At 39.6% G+C, this 12,229-nt stretch overlaps 1 long non-coding RNA gene across 2 annotated transcripts; it reads left to right on the top strand.

The window, feature by feature from the left end:
- Positions 1–1,574: 1,574 nt before the first annotated feature.
- Positions 1,575–4,890, top strand: LOC102077847 (C-type mannose receptor 2). Of its 2 annotated transcripts, XR_002057913.2 has the most exons (5): positions 1,575–2,163; positions 2,482–3,034; positions 3,241–3,668; positions 3,773–3,875; positions 4,445–4,890. It is a non-coding gene; the product is annotated as a C-type mannose receptor 2 (long non-coding RNA). The 2 variants fall into 2 exon arrangements; XR_001224231.3 differs by lacking the exon at positions 1,575–2,163 and having other exon boundaries at positions 2,393–3,034.
- The last annotated feature ends 7,339 nt before the right edge of the window (positions 4,891–12,229 follow it).

Below are 12,229 nucleotides of genomic sequence, written 5' to 3'. Positions count from 1 at the left end.
CTGAAGCAGCCAAGCAGCCCCGGACCATCATACTACCACCTCCATTTGACTATTGATCTGATGTTCTGTTTATGAAATGCTGTGTTAGTTTTACGGCTGGTGCAACAGGACTCAAACCTTCTAATATCAGAATTTGTTTGATCATCTGATACTTTGAAGTATGACAAAAATGGAAAAAACTAACAACAGAAAGAGGGCAATTTTTTTTTTTTTTCACAGCACTATAAGTACTCACAGTGTGCTTGTATAGATATTTTCTTATGTCTGATTTTGGTACATTTTTTAGTTACCTCCTCTGTAGGAGGAGAACCGCCCAGCTAGTATGATCGTAACTGCTCTAGATTTTCAAAAGGAAATGGCCAGGACAGAAACAGTTGTGGCCAGTTATTTAAAGGGTTTTGGGGTAGGTAAAAATCAGAAGTGGCTGTAGTTGGATGGCATAAGTAAGTGGCTGTCCGTTGTTTGGCTAGCTGCCTGGACTCAAACGGGAAATTTCGCCTGTTAGCTGTAATGTTCAGGTTTGTAAAGCACTTTACAAACTCTACAAAAGCACTTTATATAATTCTATTTTTTCCTAGTGTTCATTTGTTTGTTTTTGTTTCTAGAAAAAAAAGAACTACATTGAGAGACTGCATCTTAGCTCATACAAATGCCCTCATAATTGTCACAAAAAAACATTAAATTAATATTTTATTTTTCTTTATCTCATTATCGCATGACTTTCCAGAGAAACAGAAAAAAGGTTCCGTTCAGTGGAAGGATAAATTGATATGGTTTGAAAATACCATCTTAATGCTTTCCTCCTAACCACCACTTATCGTTCCTTATGTTCTTGCCGTATACGGGTCTTTCTGAACTATTCTGAGCAAACCTGGGTGCAGCTGAAGAAGCTTCAGTGGTTATCCTTGATTTAATGAGTAAGTGGTTTACTTTTATGCAAACTGTTTTTGTGCCTTTTTGCAGGTTAACATCAGGTTTATGAACTTGCTAGCTAGCTAGTGTTAGCCTAGCTTTCGTACCACTGATGTAGTTGGTAAAATGTTGAATTTTACTCTAATTGATTTTTTTATCATTGTTATATTGTTCCCTTCCTGTCAAGTCTGAGTTAATGAGGACCCAAACGCAGGACTCTTCCAAACAAATACAGTGAATTTATTTACAATCGTAAAAGGTGAACAACAATAGTGCCAATCCTCGCACTGTGCCTCCCATGGCGATTCTGTCAGGGTCCTGGGTCCCCTGACCCAGCATGTTTAATTCTTTATGATTTTTGTAATATTGTGCTTGTGAGTTGTATCGTTTCTAGTTTTGATCCCTTGCCCTTCGTGTTTCTCTGTGTCCCCTCTGTTCTGTGTAGTCTGTCTGCATGTTGAGTTTCCCTCTGTGTCTTTCGGTTCTTAGAGTCCTCTGTCTTATGGTTTGTCTCTGTGTTTCTTAGTTGCTGTCTCCACTGTGCCAAGTTCGTGTCTCTGTGTCATACTTCCTGTTTTACTTTGAAGGTCCGTGTCTTATGTAAATGTGTCCTGCTTTGCTCCCTTGTCTCGTCAGTCCTGATTTCTCCCAGCTGTGCTCTCCTTCTGCGTCTCATTCCCCTCGTTACTTCCCAGTGTATTTAAACCCTGTGTTTCTCTGAGTCAGTGTCGCGTCGTCCCTCATGCTGTGTGGATCTCCTGGTGTCTCCCTGTAAGTTTAGTGTGTTATTCCCCAGTTTAGTTTACTTTGTATGCTTTCCCAGCCTGTGAATAAAGCTGTGGTTTTGAGTTCATCCCTTGTGTCTACGAGCCTGCATTTTGGGTCCAATTCCTGCCTGCCACACAGCGTTTCATGACAGATTCACCCTGAACCCTACACAGTGCTCGTGTCCTTGACGTGAATCGTGACAACTTCAACTCCAAATCTGTACAGTGGCTTCGCTTCCGTCACAAACTCCGTTCCCAACACCTGATGAGAAAACATACATTAGTTGATCTAGCAAGCTATGCAAGTTTTCACTAGCAAACCGTGGCTGTACTGATGAGTGAACGATCCAGCAGTTCTGCAAAGATCTAGTTAAGTAGAGAGGCTGCTGACGAATGCTTTCAGCTACAGCTGGTGATGGCTGATGAGCAGCAGGTGTGACTGGCTACAGTGCAGGAACTCTCCTGAACTCGCCTGATGACGCTTGTAAGGTGACCTTCTGGATACAGACACATGTCCAAACACCTCTTTATTTTCAGGAACATTTTTTTGTCCAAAACATTTTCTTGTTAAAAACAAAACTTGATATATTTTAAGAATTTCTCTGAATGTATTTAGAATTTTACAATTACAATAAATATGCAAATATTTACAATATATTTTAAAATGGACTGGAAACAGTTTGATCATTGCATCCCTCGTGCAGGTATGAATTCATAGCGGCAATAGAATGTTGGGCCAAAAAATTTCCCAGTAGAACGTTCCCAAATGATGTTTTCAGCCCAATTTGTTCTCTATCAACAGGCAATTACAAAGTCACGAGGTGACAGCTGTTAGCCCCTGTGAGATGTATGTTGCCCTGGATCTGATGCCAGTAGCTATGATTCTTTTTTAATACCAGGGAACCACTTGCCTCCAGCTCTAGGAAAAAGCCCTTGCTTTCTGCTGTCTGCAAGATAGTTGTATTTCTGGCTGACCATGCATTTCACCTCAATGATGCTCAAGTAGGCCACTGTTGGATAAAAACAGTCCTCTCTCCTTGATAACTGCACCAGTGCAGTCAGTGTACAGCAGCTTGGCCTTTGACTCATGAAGGATCCCCCAGTCACTCTCCTTTGGGGATGAAAATATCACTTAGCCTTCTGGACCCCATCCCAGTAAAATGCCCAAGTTTTGATAGACATGCCAGTGCTCAGTCTCTTAAAGCCAGACTTTAATGACAATGTAGATTTCACCAGCTGGCTATCAGGTCAGCCGAACAATGGATACTCCAACCAGTTTTGTGTTTTTATGACCAGCAATGGTCTTTGGAATGACTACAGCTGTTCAGCCAAATTTCTTGCAGTTTGCTTTGATGGTAAGAAACAACAAACTAGTTTGAGCTCTGCTTCTGTCTTCTTCTATATCAGCCTAAATCTTGTGGTCAGTAAAAGACCCAAGTTTCCATTTAATCTCTTGATAAAAAGTTAAACCAGTTTATCTTGACAAGCAGTGAAATTGCAGTACAGATGTCAGACAGTAGCGTTAACAATTGTCTTTTTGGTTTTCCTTGACTTTCTGTAGAAAAGGGTCCTCCCATGTATCATATAGTGAAACCTCAGATGACTTGGGATGAGGCTAGGAACTACTGCAGGAGCTCCTTCACAGATCTCGCAAGTGTCAGAAACATATCAGAACACAATGAAATCCTCTCACTGCTGTCAGCAAACACCTGGTTCGGTCTCTACAGACATCCCTGGTCTCGCTGGTCTGACCTGACCCCCACCAACTTCACTAACTGGAATTACGGCCAGCCTGACAACAGCGGCAGCACCATTTCATCATGTGCTCTTGTCAGCCCAGCTTCAGGAACATGGTTCGAAGCTAACTGTGGTGAAACACACTATTTCATCTGTCAAGACTTTCGTAGCAGAAGAAAAAGGTTGAATTTAAAGTTCCAGTCTGAGGCTGACCTGACTGATCCCAGCACTCAGCAGCAGCTCTTAGAGCAGGTACAGCGACTTTGAAGCTGCTTTACATAAAACTCACTTTGCTGTTTAGTTCTGAAAAAAAAGAAAAGCAATTTTGTTGTAATTATGCTATTTTTTTCATATAGCTTAATGAGAAGCTGGAGACAGATGGATTATCAGAGTTTAAACTGCGCTGGACTCAGGCTGACGGGCAGACCTTCCACAAGGAGCCAAAGAAAGAAACACAAGGTAAAGAGGTCTGTTAACTAATTAAAAAACAAAGCATCATTACATTATAAGAACCTTTGTAATTGCAGTGTAAGTCTACAGACAAGCTAAGCAAATAGACTGGAAACAAAAGCTACTACTCTGGATGCTAAAAAATTAAAATGTATTCATATCAGACACTTTACCAATTTCTGCTCTTGGACACCAAATCAGAGGTTCCCTGATATAACACATGACTAAACACAACACCAACGTTGAGAAGGTTACTTAAAAAATGATTCCACTACAGATTACAGAATACATGCCCCAAAATGTAGTTTGTAAAGTATTCCATTAAGTTATTCAATGAGAGTAACGTATTCTGAATACTTTGGATTACTTAATATATTGTCATGCGTTTAACAACTACATTAATGTACTATTGATGTGTGATTTATTAATATTACTGATAGTTAATTAATCAAGCTAAGTTATAAATGAAGCTGTGTAGCTTTATCCATAAATTTGCTAAAGCTAAATAATAAGTCTCTAAGTCTTCTGGTGTAATTGTGAGCAAAAACTTTATTTCAATTATTTTTCTTACTTTTCAGACTGAGCTGGTTAAGAGAGGACATCGTGGTCAACTGAGTTAACATCTCACAACTGAAATGAAAATGACTGACCTGCTACTGAAACCATTTTCACCTTTATTTTCACCATTTTACGCATTGAAATCAAACGTGCATTTCATTTTAATGTATTTGTACTGTACACACTAACATCCAATAGTAGTATATGTTAGTGTTCACATGTTAGCTGTGTCCCAATTCCTTGGCCGCATCCTTCGGAGGCTGCATTTGAAGGCCGATTACATCACAGCCAGGCGACGAAGGCAGTCCCAATTAGAAGCCTGCTTCATGACCAATGCGTCCTTCATTTGAAGGATGGGTCGGGTGTATCCTTTGTGGCCCAACCTATCCCAGAATTCATAGTGTGGCTCAGCCAATTCCCATTTCCATCAATGGCGGCAGCTACTTAGATTTAATATTACTCTTTCTAGGTCACAAAATAAACTTTTAAGATATTTTCAGGCAAGAATGTATCTGTGTAAACTTCAAATTGATAGCAGACGGCTGAGTTTATTAAACTCCACCGACAGCTGGTGATGCAAATCTGAAGGCTAGATCGTCCCATTTCACACACTCACACTTCCGGCCTTCTCAGTCTTCGAAGGACCTGGCCCACGTAGACCATGAAGGCCAGGTCCTTGAAGGAAGCGGCCTGGGAATTGGGACACAACTTCAGTCAGTGTTTGCCTCTCACATCCTCATAGTTAGCGTTTCCATGACTTTGACCATTTGCTCATGTCTATGCATATAGCTTTTTGATTCTCAGCCCTAGTATTACTCACAGCTCATGTTCACTGGAACTCGCTACTGTCATAGTTTTGCCCACGCTCCTGTATAAAGCCGTCGCCTGTTCACTAGTGTGACCGTTTGCTCACTCTTCATATTGATTCACACCCTGTATATATCACTGTTTATATCTTGCCACAATCACTGTACATAAAACTCAACTTGCACATATCCTGAGCCTCTTTCTTGAATCTGCGTTTTGGTCCATCCTGTGGTCTAGTGTTTTTGCCGTGACATTATGAGCTACACTCAAGACAACTACATACAGAAAGATAGTCCCCAGAGTTTTGCAACAGGACCTTCACCTTTACCTTACATACACTTTAAGCTCCTTAATACCAACCACTCATGATATACACAAATCTCTCGAAGTGATGTGCGATAGTCATGTCTGCTTTTCAGACTTTTTCTGGAATGCTAGTTTTTCTTGATTGCATGAGCATCATGTGAAAAGTCAAAAAGCATGGTGGCCATGGTCTGGTTCCAAACAAACTGAGCTGAGAACATGAGCCGACTTCAGTTCAAACACACGCCCCAAACATTTTTTTAAAAACAATATTTTTAATAAGCTTTTATCTTATAAGCGTGCACAGGGACCTGCTGGAACATCTCAATCAAAAAAGAAATCACATTTCAAAGCTACTCGGAATTCCGTTAAACAACGTTAAACATTTAACAAGCAACCTAGCCAACTCCACCGCTGACCCATTTAGCTGCCAAGTGACCTTTTCAAATTCCCAGAGCATCATTAGTTGTCTGACAGCAAAACCAATCACAGCAGAAGTGAGCTGATCCAGTTTAAACAAGATTTATTGCCACAATCTTCGGCTCTAATTTTCCCACACGTTTCTGCTGCCTGTGTGGCTACAAAAGTCAGGTTGTTTCAGTCAGATGAACATTTTTGTATTACAGAGCTCCAGATCAGCATGAATTTTCATTTTTATTTTTGCAAAGAGATTTCTGCTGCTATAGCAGTCAGAGATCACCTGCCAGTCAAACCATTTAGAAAGCTGAGATGTCTCTCCAATTGGATTTTCTCTTAATAAGCCTTCTCTAAGTAGCTTTACACATGCTAAGTACCCAGATCTGCTTAGTATTACACACATAAAACACAGAACTACTTTTGTTAGAAAATATAGTTTATGTTATATACAATATATATGGAAAACTCCAGATTAATAGCACTTTACCATTTGTGAGACAACTATAAATTGGGAAGCGATTTACCAACAGACACCCACACACCCTCCTCCAACCTCCCTGAACACACCAGGAAGCCAAAACCACCCACTACATCCCGATGATATGTCAGCAGTCTCCATGGTGACCTTAGAGCCATCTGGAGCACAATATGAAGCATCACACAAACACACAGCAAAAAATCACCCATTGTCAGAAATGATTCCTGGTAATTATCATTTCTTCTTTTAAAACTGGAGGATGAGATCTAGCTTATTGTTCTCATTATTAGCCCTGTATCTGTGTATGTCTGTTTTATGATGATACACAACTGAGTTTGCATAATTTCAAGTGTCAGCAGTCGCAAACTATTCCAAATGGCATTCGCTCCACCTGCTGCCTTCAGGCACACAACACATACACACAGGCAGACAAACTGAGAAAAATAAAAGAGTGGAGGTGAGATAGTAATTCAACCGTGCTATCGGCTGGTGTGAGACCATCTCTGGCAACACCCTAAATGAGTTCTCGTGTCTCCCATGGCAAGATGGAGCACCGCTGATAAAGCAGAGCCGCGGGCCTCGGTTTCCTAGTTTACACTGCTACTAAATCACAGTTTGTCTCCCGCTTTTCGTCTGCTATAGGTGCTAACTGTGTAGGTGTGTGTGTGTGTGTGTGTGTGTGTGTGTGTGTTTGATGCTTTCCAAGTGATTGGTGAGAAGAACAAAATAACCAGTAAAGTGACTGGAAAGTGGAAACAAAGAAAACGATACAATAAAACCTGAGCCCGTGTGTGTGAGAGAGAGAGTAGCCAGACCATTTCACACAGCCATCATTCCTCAAAGCTCTCATCATCTACGTTGGCATAAAAACATCAAGATTCCAAGAATCAAAAGAAATCTCTGTGCGCAAAGGATGAGGCCAAAAATCAGCGCCGAATGCCCAGAATCGTCAGGTCTGTGGCTGGCTCTGCGTTAAATCAAATCAAATCAAATCAAATCACCTTTATTGTCACATCACATGTGCAGGTACACTGGTACAGTACATGCGAGTGAAATTCTTGTGTGCAAGCTTCACAAGCAACAGAGTTGTGCAAAATACAATAACGTGCAACAAGCAAAATATAAAAATGGTTAATCTAAAAAGTAATAAATATATGTATTTACTCATGTCTAATTGCATTAGACATGAGTCTGTCATGGAAATCGTGAAAGAATGGCCAAGATTCAGCCTTACAGTACATGGATGAAGCTTTTTAAACAAGGTTGTTAGCATTAGCTAACTGCTTAGGACTACACTCTTTAGCCTTTTGCTTATGGAGTTTCTCTGTGGGGTTTCTCTGTGAATTCCACATTCCCGTGGCAGCGTGCTATGTACTTGCTCAGAAGTTTAGGAATTTTTTTCGCTGTAAAAAGAAGTTTTTTTCCCATGCAGATTGTACAGCGGACGCTAAAGTTTTTGTCACTTTTTACAGAATCAAACTCAAAGTAAGGTCAGTACATCCACGCTTTAAACACTGCACAGTCATACTCTCTCCCGCGTTCGATATATTATCCATTGTTGTCTGTTACCACGAACGTTGCACACGCTTACATCATCGTCATGAGACTCCCTCGCAAACAAAATCACGGTTTAGTAACGCAGCATGCTTACAGAAAAGTAACAGTAATCTAATTACTTTTTTTGCATTAGTAATCCCTTACTTTACTCGTTACTTGCAAAAAAGTAATCGGATTACATCTCTGCTCCTGACCAAAGTCATGCTGGAGTTTTTGATGGTTTTTTTAATCCTCCCTGTCTGAATTTGCTGAACATACAATAACTCATTGTTATAACGTCAAACATTGTTACTTGCAATGACAAAAACACAAAGCAAAGAAGTGTGCTGTTTGTGTGAAGGTCAGGTGGGCCCACCCAGTCCTTAAACAAGGGATAAGAAGGGTTCATACAGACATACATACAGTACACTAGAACTATGACAGTAAAGATTATAGCTTAAGTGTCCAAAACCAAACTCGGTCAATTAAAGTCTGGGTTGTTTGGGGATCTCATCATAGTGTGATATGTAATATTAAAAATCTAGGTGCCAGCAGTTGATTTCATAAGAATTTTTCAATATCTACAACTTAAATTAGTGAGTGCTGTGTTGAGGGAGGCATAATAGTTTTTATTCACATATCTGAAGTTTCCTTATTATTTTTAGACTTCAGAGAAATCTGCCCTGAATATAATCAGCATTAGATTACAAGATGCTGTTTTTTGGTTTGTTTTTTTATTAAGTGCCATAGCCCCAGAACACACCTGTGCACCTGTGTGAAGACAAATTGCTATCACAAAGCAAACAAAGCAACATACTTATTACCATTTGGTTTCATCATACCCACAAAAGTCACTTAATCTCTTTTCTGAAGTTACCTGGGGGCTAAAAAAAGGCCAAGACTGTGGTTGTTATTGAAGTTATTAATGTTATGTCCTTGTAAGCTATGCAGCATCCTCACTGGTATAAAAATAGGTTGGGTGTCTGTGTTTACTGTAGCAATGAGTGTATGATAAATTAGGCCTTGCTGTTCATTAAAACAGAAAGTGTTTATGAGTGCATATAATATAAACCTGCAGTGGTTTTTTCCCCAGTGACACAAGCACCATAACGCCTGATTGTGAAAACAAAACTAACCTGGTTTATATCACTACCCCCCCCCCCCCCCCCCCCCCACACACACACACACACAAGCTCGGGCTGTTCAAGCAACTGATCTGCTTGCTCCCTCTTCCCATAACCATTTCAATCGACGCCCTTTAATGGGACCAGTAATGGATTCCAGTTGACACCAGCTCAATCACCATTACATATAAGCTGCACTCCAGCCCGCCTCTCGCCGTTTCATTTGTGTTCCATAATGTATGTTTAATGACGGCGTTTAATTGTCATTCTGAGTTTCTGTTGTCATCTCTCAGTCATTTCTGTTGTGGCTGATTATGACTTTAATTGAATATTGGCTCAACACACACACTCATTAGTGTGTTGAGTTGATAAGGTGCAAATTGCAAAGTAACTTTGCCAGAAGTCAGTTGGCAGCCCAGAGCATCAGCCAGAGAAAATAGTGGGAGTGTTTGGCTGCCAAATCACACCAGCTCTAGTGCGGCTGAATGCATCCCTCAGTAGTAAGCAGTGGGTTGTTGCCATTTGCATCCTTACTGATATTTTGACTTTAGGCTAATACAAATGTGAAATGCATCAAAAAAGCATTTACAAACCCAGCAAGTATGAAATTAGTGGAATGGGGGGAAAAAGTACTTTCCACCTGTCAAAGGCACCCAGTGAGTCACATTTCCTGAACATTTTAAACGAGCACTGATTTGGTCTCTCAGAACATCTCCGTCTTTCTCAAACGCTCAGAAAGACAAAATGCAGCTCTTTAACTGTGGAGTGATTCCTGTAAAGCATATTTAGGTGCTTCAATACCAAACATTAACTGCGCTGCAATTAAGCCTCATTTCACCATACTTTGCACAACAATCACACGTGATGAGCACCATTCAGAGCCGTCACCCCGTTCAGCACCGACCCTTCAAAAGCCACTGTGTCATCATTCGGTAACAGTCAAACTGTGAAGCCCCTTTGATGGAGCAAACGTGGCCGCAATCTGCTCCTGTGTCACCTTTCACTCGCCAGGCTGCTCGATGAAGAAAAGACCGTCTGAATGACAAGCAGGAGAGCAGAGCGTGTTTCAGTACGAACGCTGTTTATTTTATTGTTAAACAATACCTGTAAAATTGCCTTTTTAAGCTTTTCAGGGAATATCTGAGTTATCAAATGGAGGGAAAAAAAGATCCTAGAATCTCTTTAGAATCTAATCCATGCTGACTGAAGGCAAAAATACCAACACTTGTATCTATCATGACTTACATTTTCTAAAAGCACTAATTTGTACTTACATCAGGTGCACATCTGCATGTAAGTAACACTTGTGTTTGCATGTGTTTAAACCTGAATGTGTTTTTCAGTTTAATTCCAAGTTTGATGTATAGACGGACGATTTCTACATGTTTCTCCAGCTTTCTATCCAAACTCTGTCCATCAATATTTCTGCCAATGTTTATCACGCTATCTATAAATGAAGATCCACTGGTATTGTATTGGTGTTGTGTGTTGATGTTGAAATCCACATGCTTCTTTTGCATTTACCCCAGTAAGCATCACTCAGTACTCTTAATGAATTACTGTAGACATGAATGTCTTTCTTAAATGGTAAAAACTGTCAACACAACCAGACTGAGATGGGCTTTGTGCATGTTTAGTGAGACTGGAGTTTTTACATGACTGATTCAGTTGCCTTCACAAAGTGTTGCTTACTAATAAAATGAACAGGACTCCTCTAGCCTGCCCTTCTTGGATCCTTAATCATTTTACCCTGATGGACAGAAAATAAAGTGACACATTAAAAGACATGTAATTGTGTCTTATATTAATCTTTCATTTCCAGTTTATTGTTTTGAAAAATTTAGACATACACAAAAGTCTAATTTAAAAAAATGAATCCAATTGCAGAAGGTCCAGTGGAAAAATATAACGACTGATGTGAAATCTTTATATTGTTATTAAGAAATATATGATTATATTTGATAAAAAATAAATATAATAAATATGAAATCAATTATATATAATAAATGAAAAAAATAATTATATACATAATGTAGCTTCATAAGCTAGTATTCGCAACAACATTTAATAAAAGTATAACAATAATAACAAAGTAAACTGAGCACATTCGTGTCGATGGAATTGACAGCTTGCAGATGTGGAAAGTGGCCATCAGTGCAGGAACATACAGCTTTGAGAACAGCATGTTGTCACATCCAGGGGAGGTCTCTCTTTGAGCGAAGGCCTTGCATATTTCATGTTCAGCCACACAGTGCAGCTGTTAGAGTTTGGGAACTGAACTGGACTGCCTGCAGTTCAAACCGTTCACCATTAAAAATCATTTGGTACATTGTAAATTGAATAATACGACACAGAAGACCCAGGACTGTTGGGCATCTAGAATCCAATATCACACATGGAATGGGACAAGATTCCTCTCCCAAACGTCCAACAGCTGGTCTGCTCAGTTCCCAGATGTTTATGGACTGTTGTTGGTTGGTTCTTTGAGAAACGCTACTGCAATCAAATAAAAAAATACCTTTTTTTCCTTAAAATTGTACAAGTTCTATTGCTAATAAAATAAAGGTTTTTGAGATTTGCAAATCATTGGATTCTATGTTCATTTACATTTTACAGCGTTCCCTGGCACGACCAGTTAAACTCCCCTGTGTGTCGCTGTAAGCAAGTTTAATTACATATTTGATGATTTACAGGTCTAGCAAAAAAAAGTGTATCCTGTGTATCCATTGTAAAAGACAAACAAACACACAAAACAGAAAAAAGGGGGGGAACAGAATTTTTTTTTATTTATTTTTCTTAAATTCATTACTTTATTATTTGGGTGTAGCATGAACAACCATGTGGGAGGTCTTTACCAGTAAAGATAAAGCTGTAAAATTTATGAAAAATTTATGCCTTCCTTCATGTTTTCTGAAGCTGACTAGTGGGGCCTGATTGGAGTCTGTGCTAGGCCGATTCTGGCCCCTGGGCCCTATTTTTGAAGCTCCTGGATTTTTCCTATTATTTCAAACAATAGGAAAAAAAAACATGTCATAATTTCCAATCTCTAAATCTTATAGAACATTAACAAATGTACTGTTTATAAAGTTGTGGAAACCTGCTGAAACCTGACACTGAAGAAGTCACTTGTAAAACGCGAC

The sequence above is a fragment of the Oreochromis niloticus genome, linkage group LG22, assembly GCF_001858045.2.
Source record: "Oreochromis niloticus isolate F11D_XX linkage group LG22, O_niloticus_UMD_NMBU, whole genome shotgun sequence".
NCBI classification, from domain to species: domain Eukaryota; kingdom Metazoa; phylum Chordata; class Actinopteri; order Cichliformes; family Cichlidae; genus Oreochromis; species Oreochromis niloticus.
Note: the sequence above shows the minus strand (reverse complement) of the source record. Positions and strands in the feature narration are given on the sequence as shown.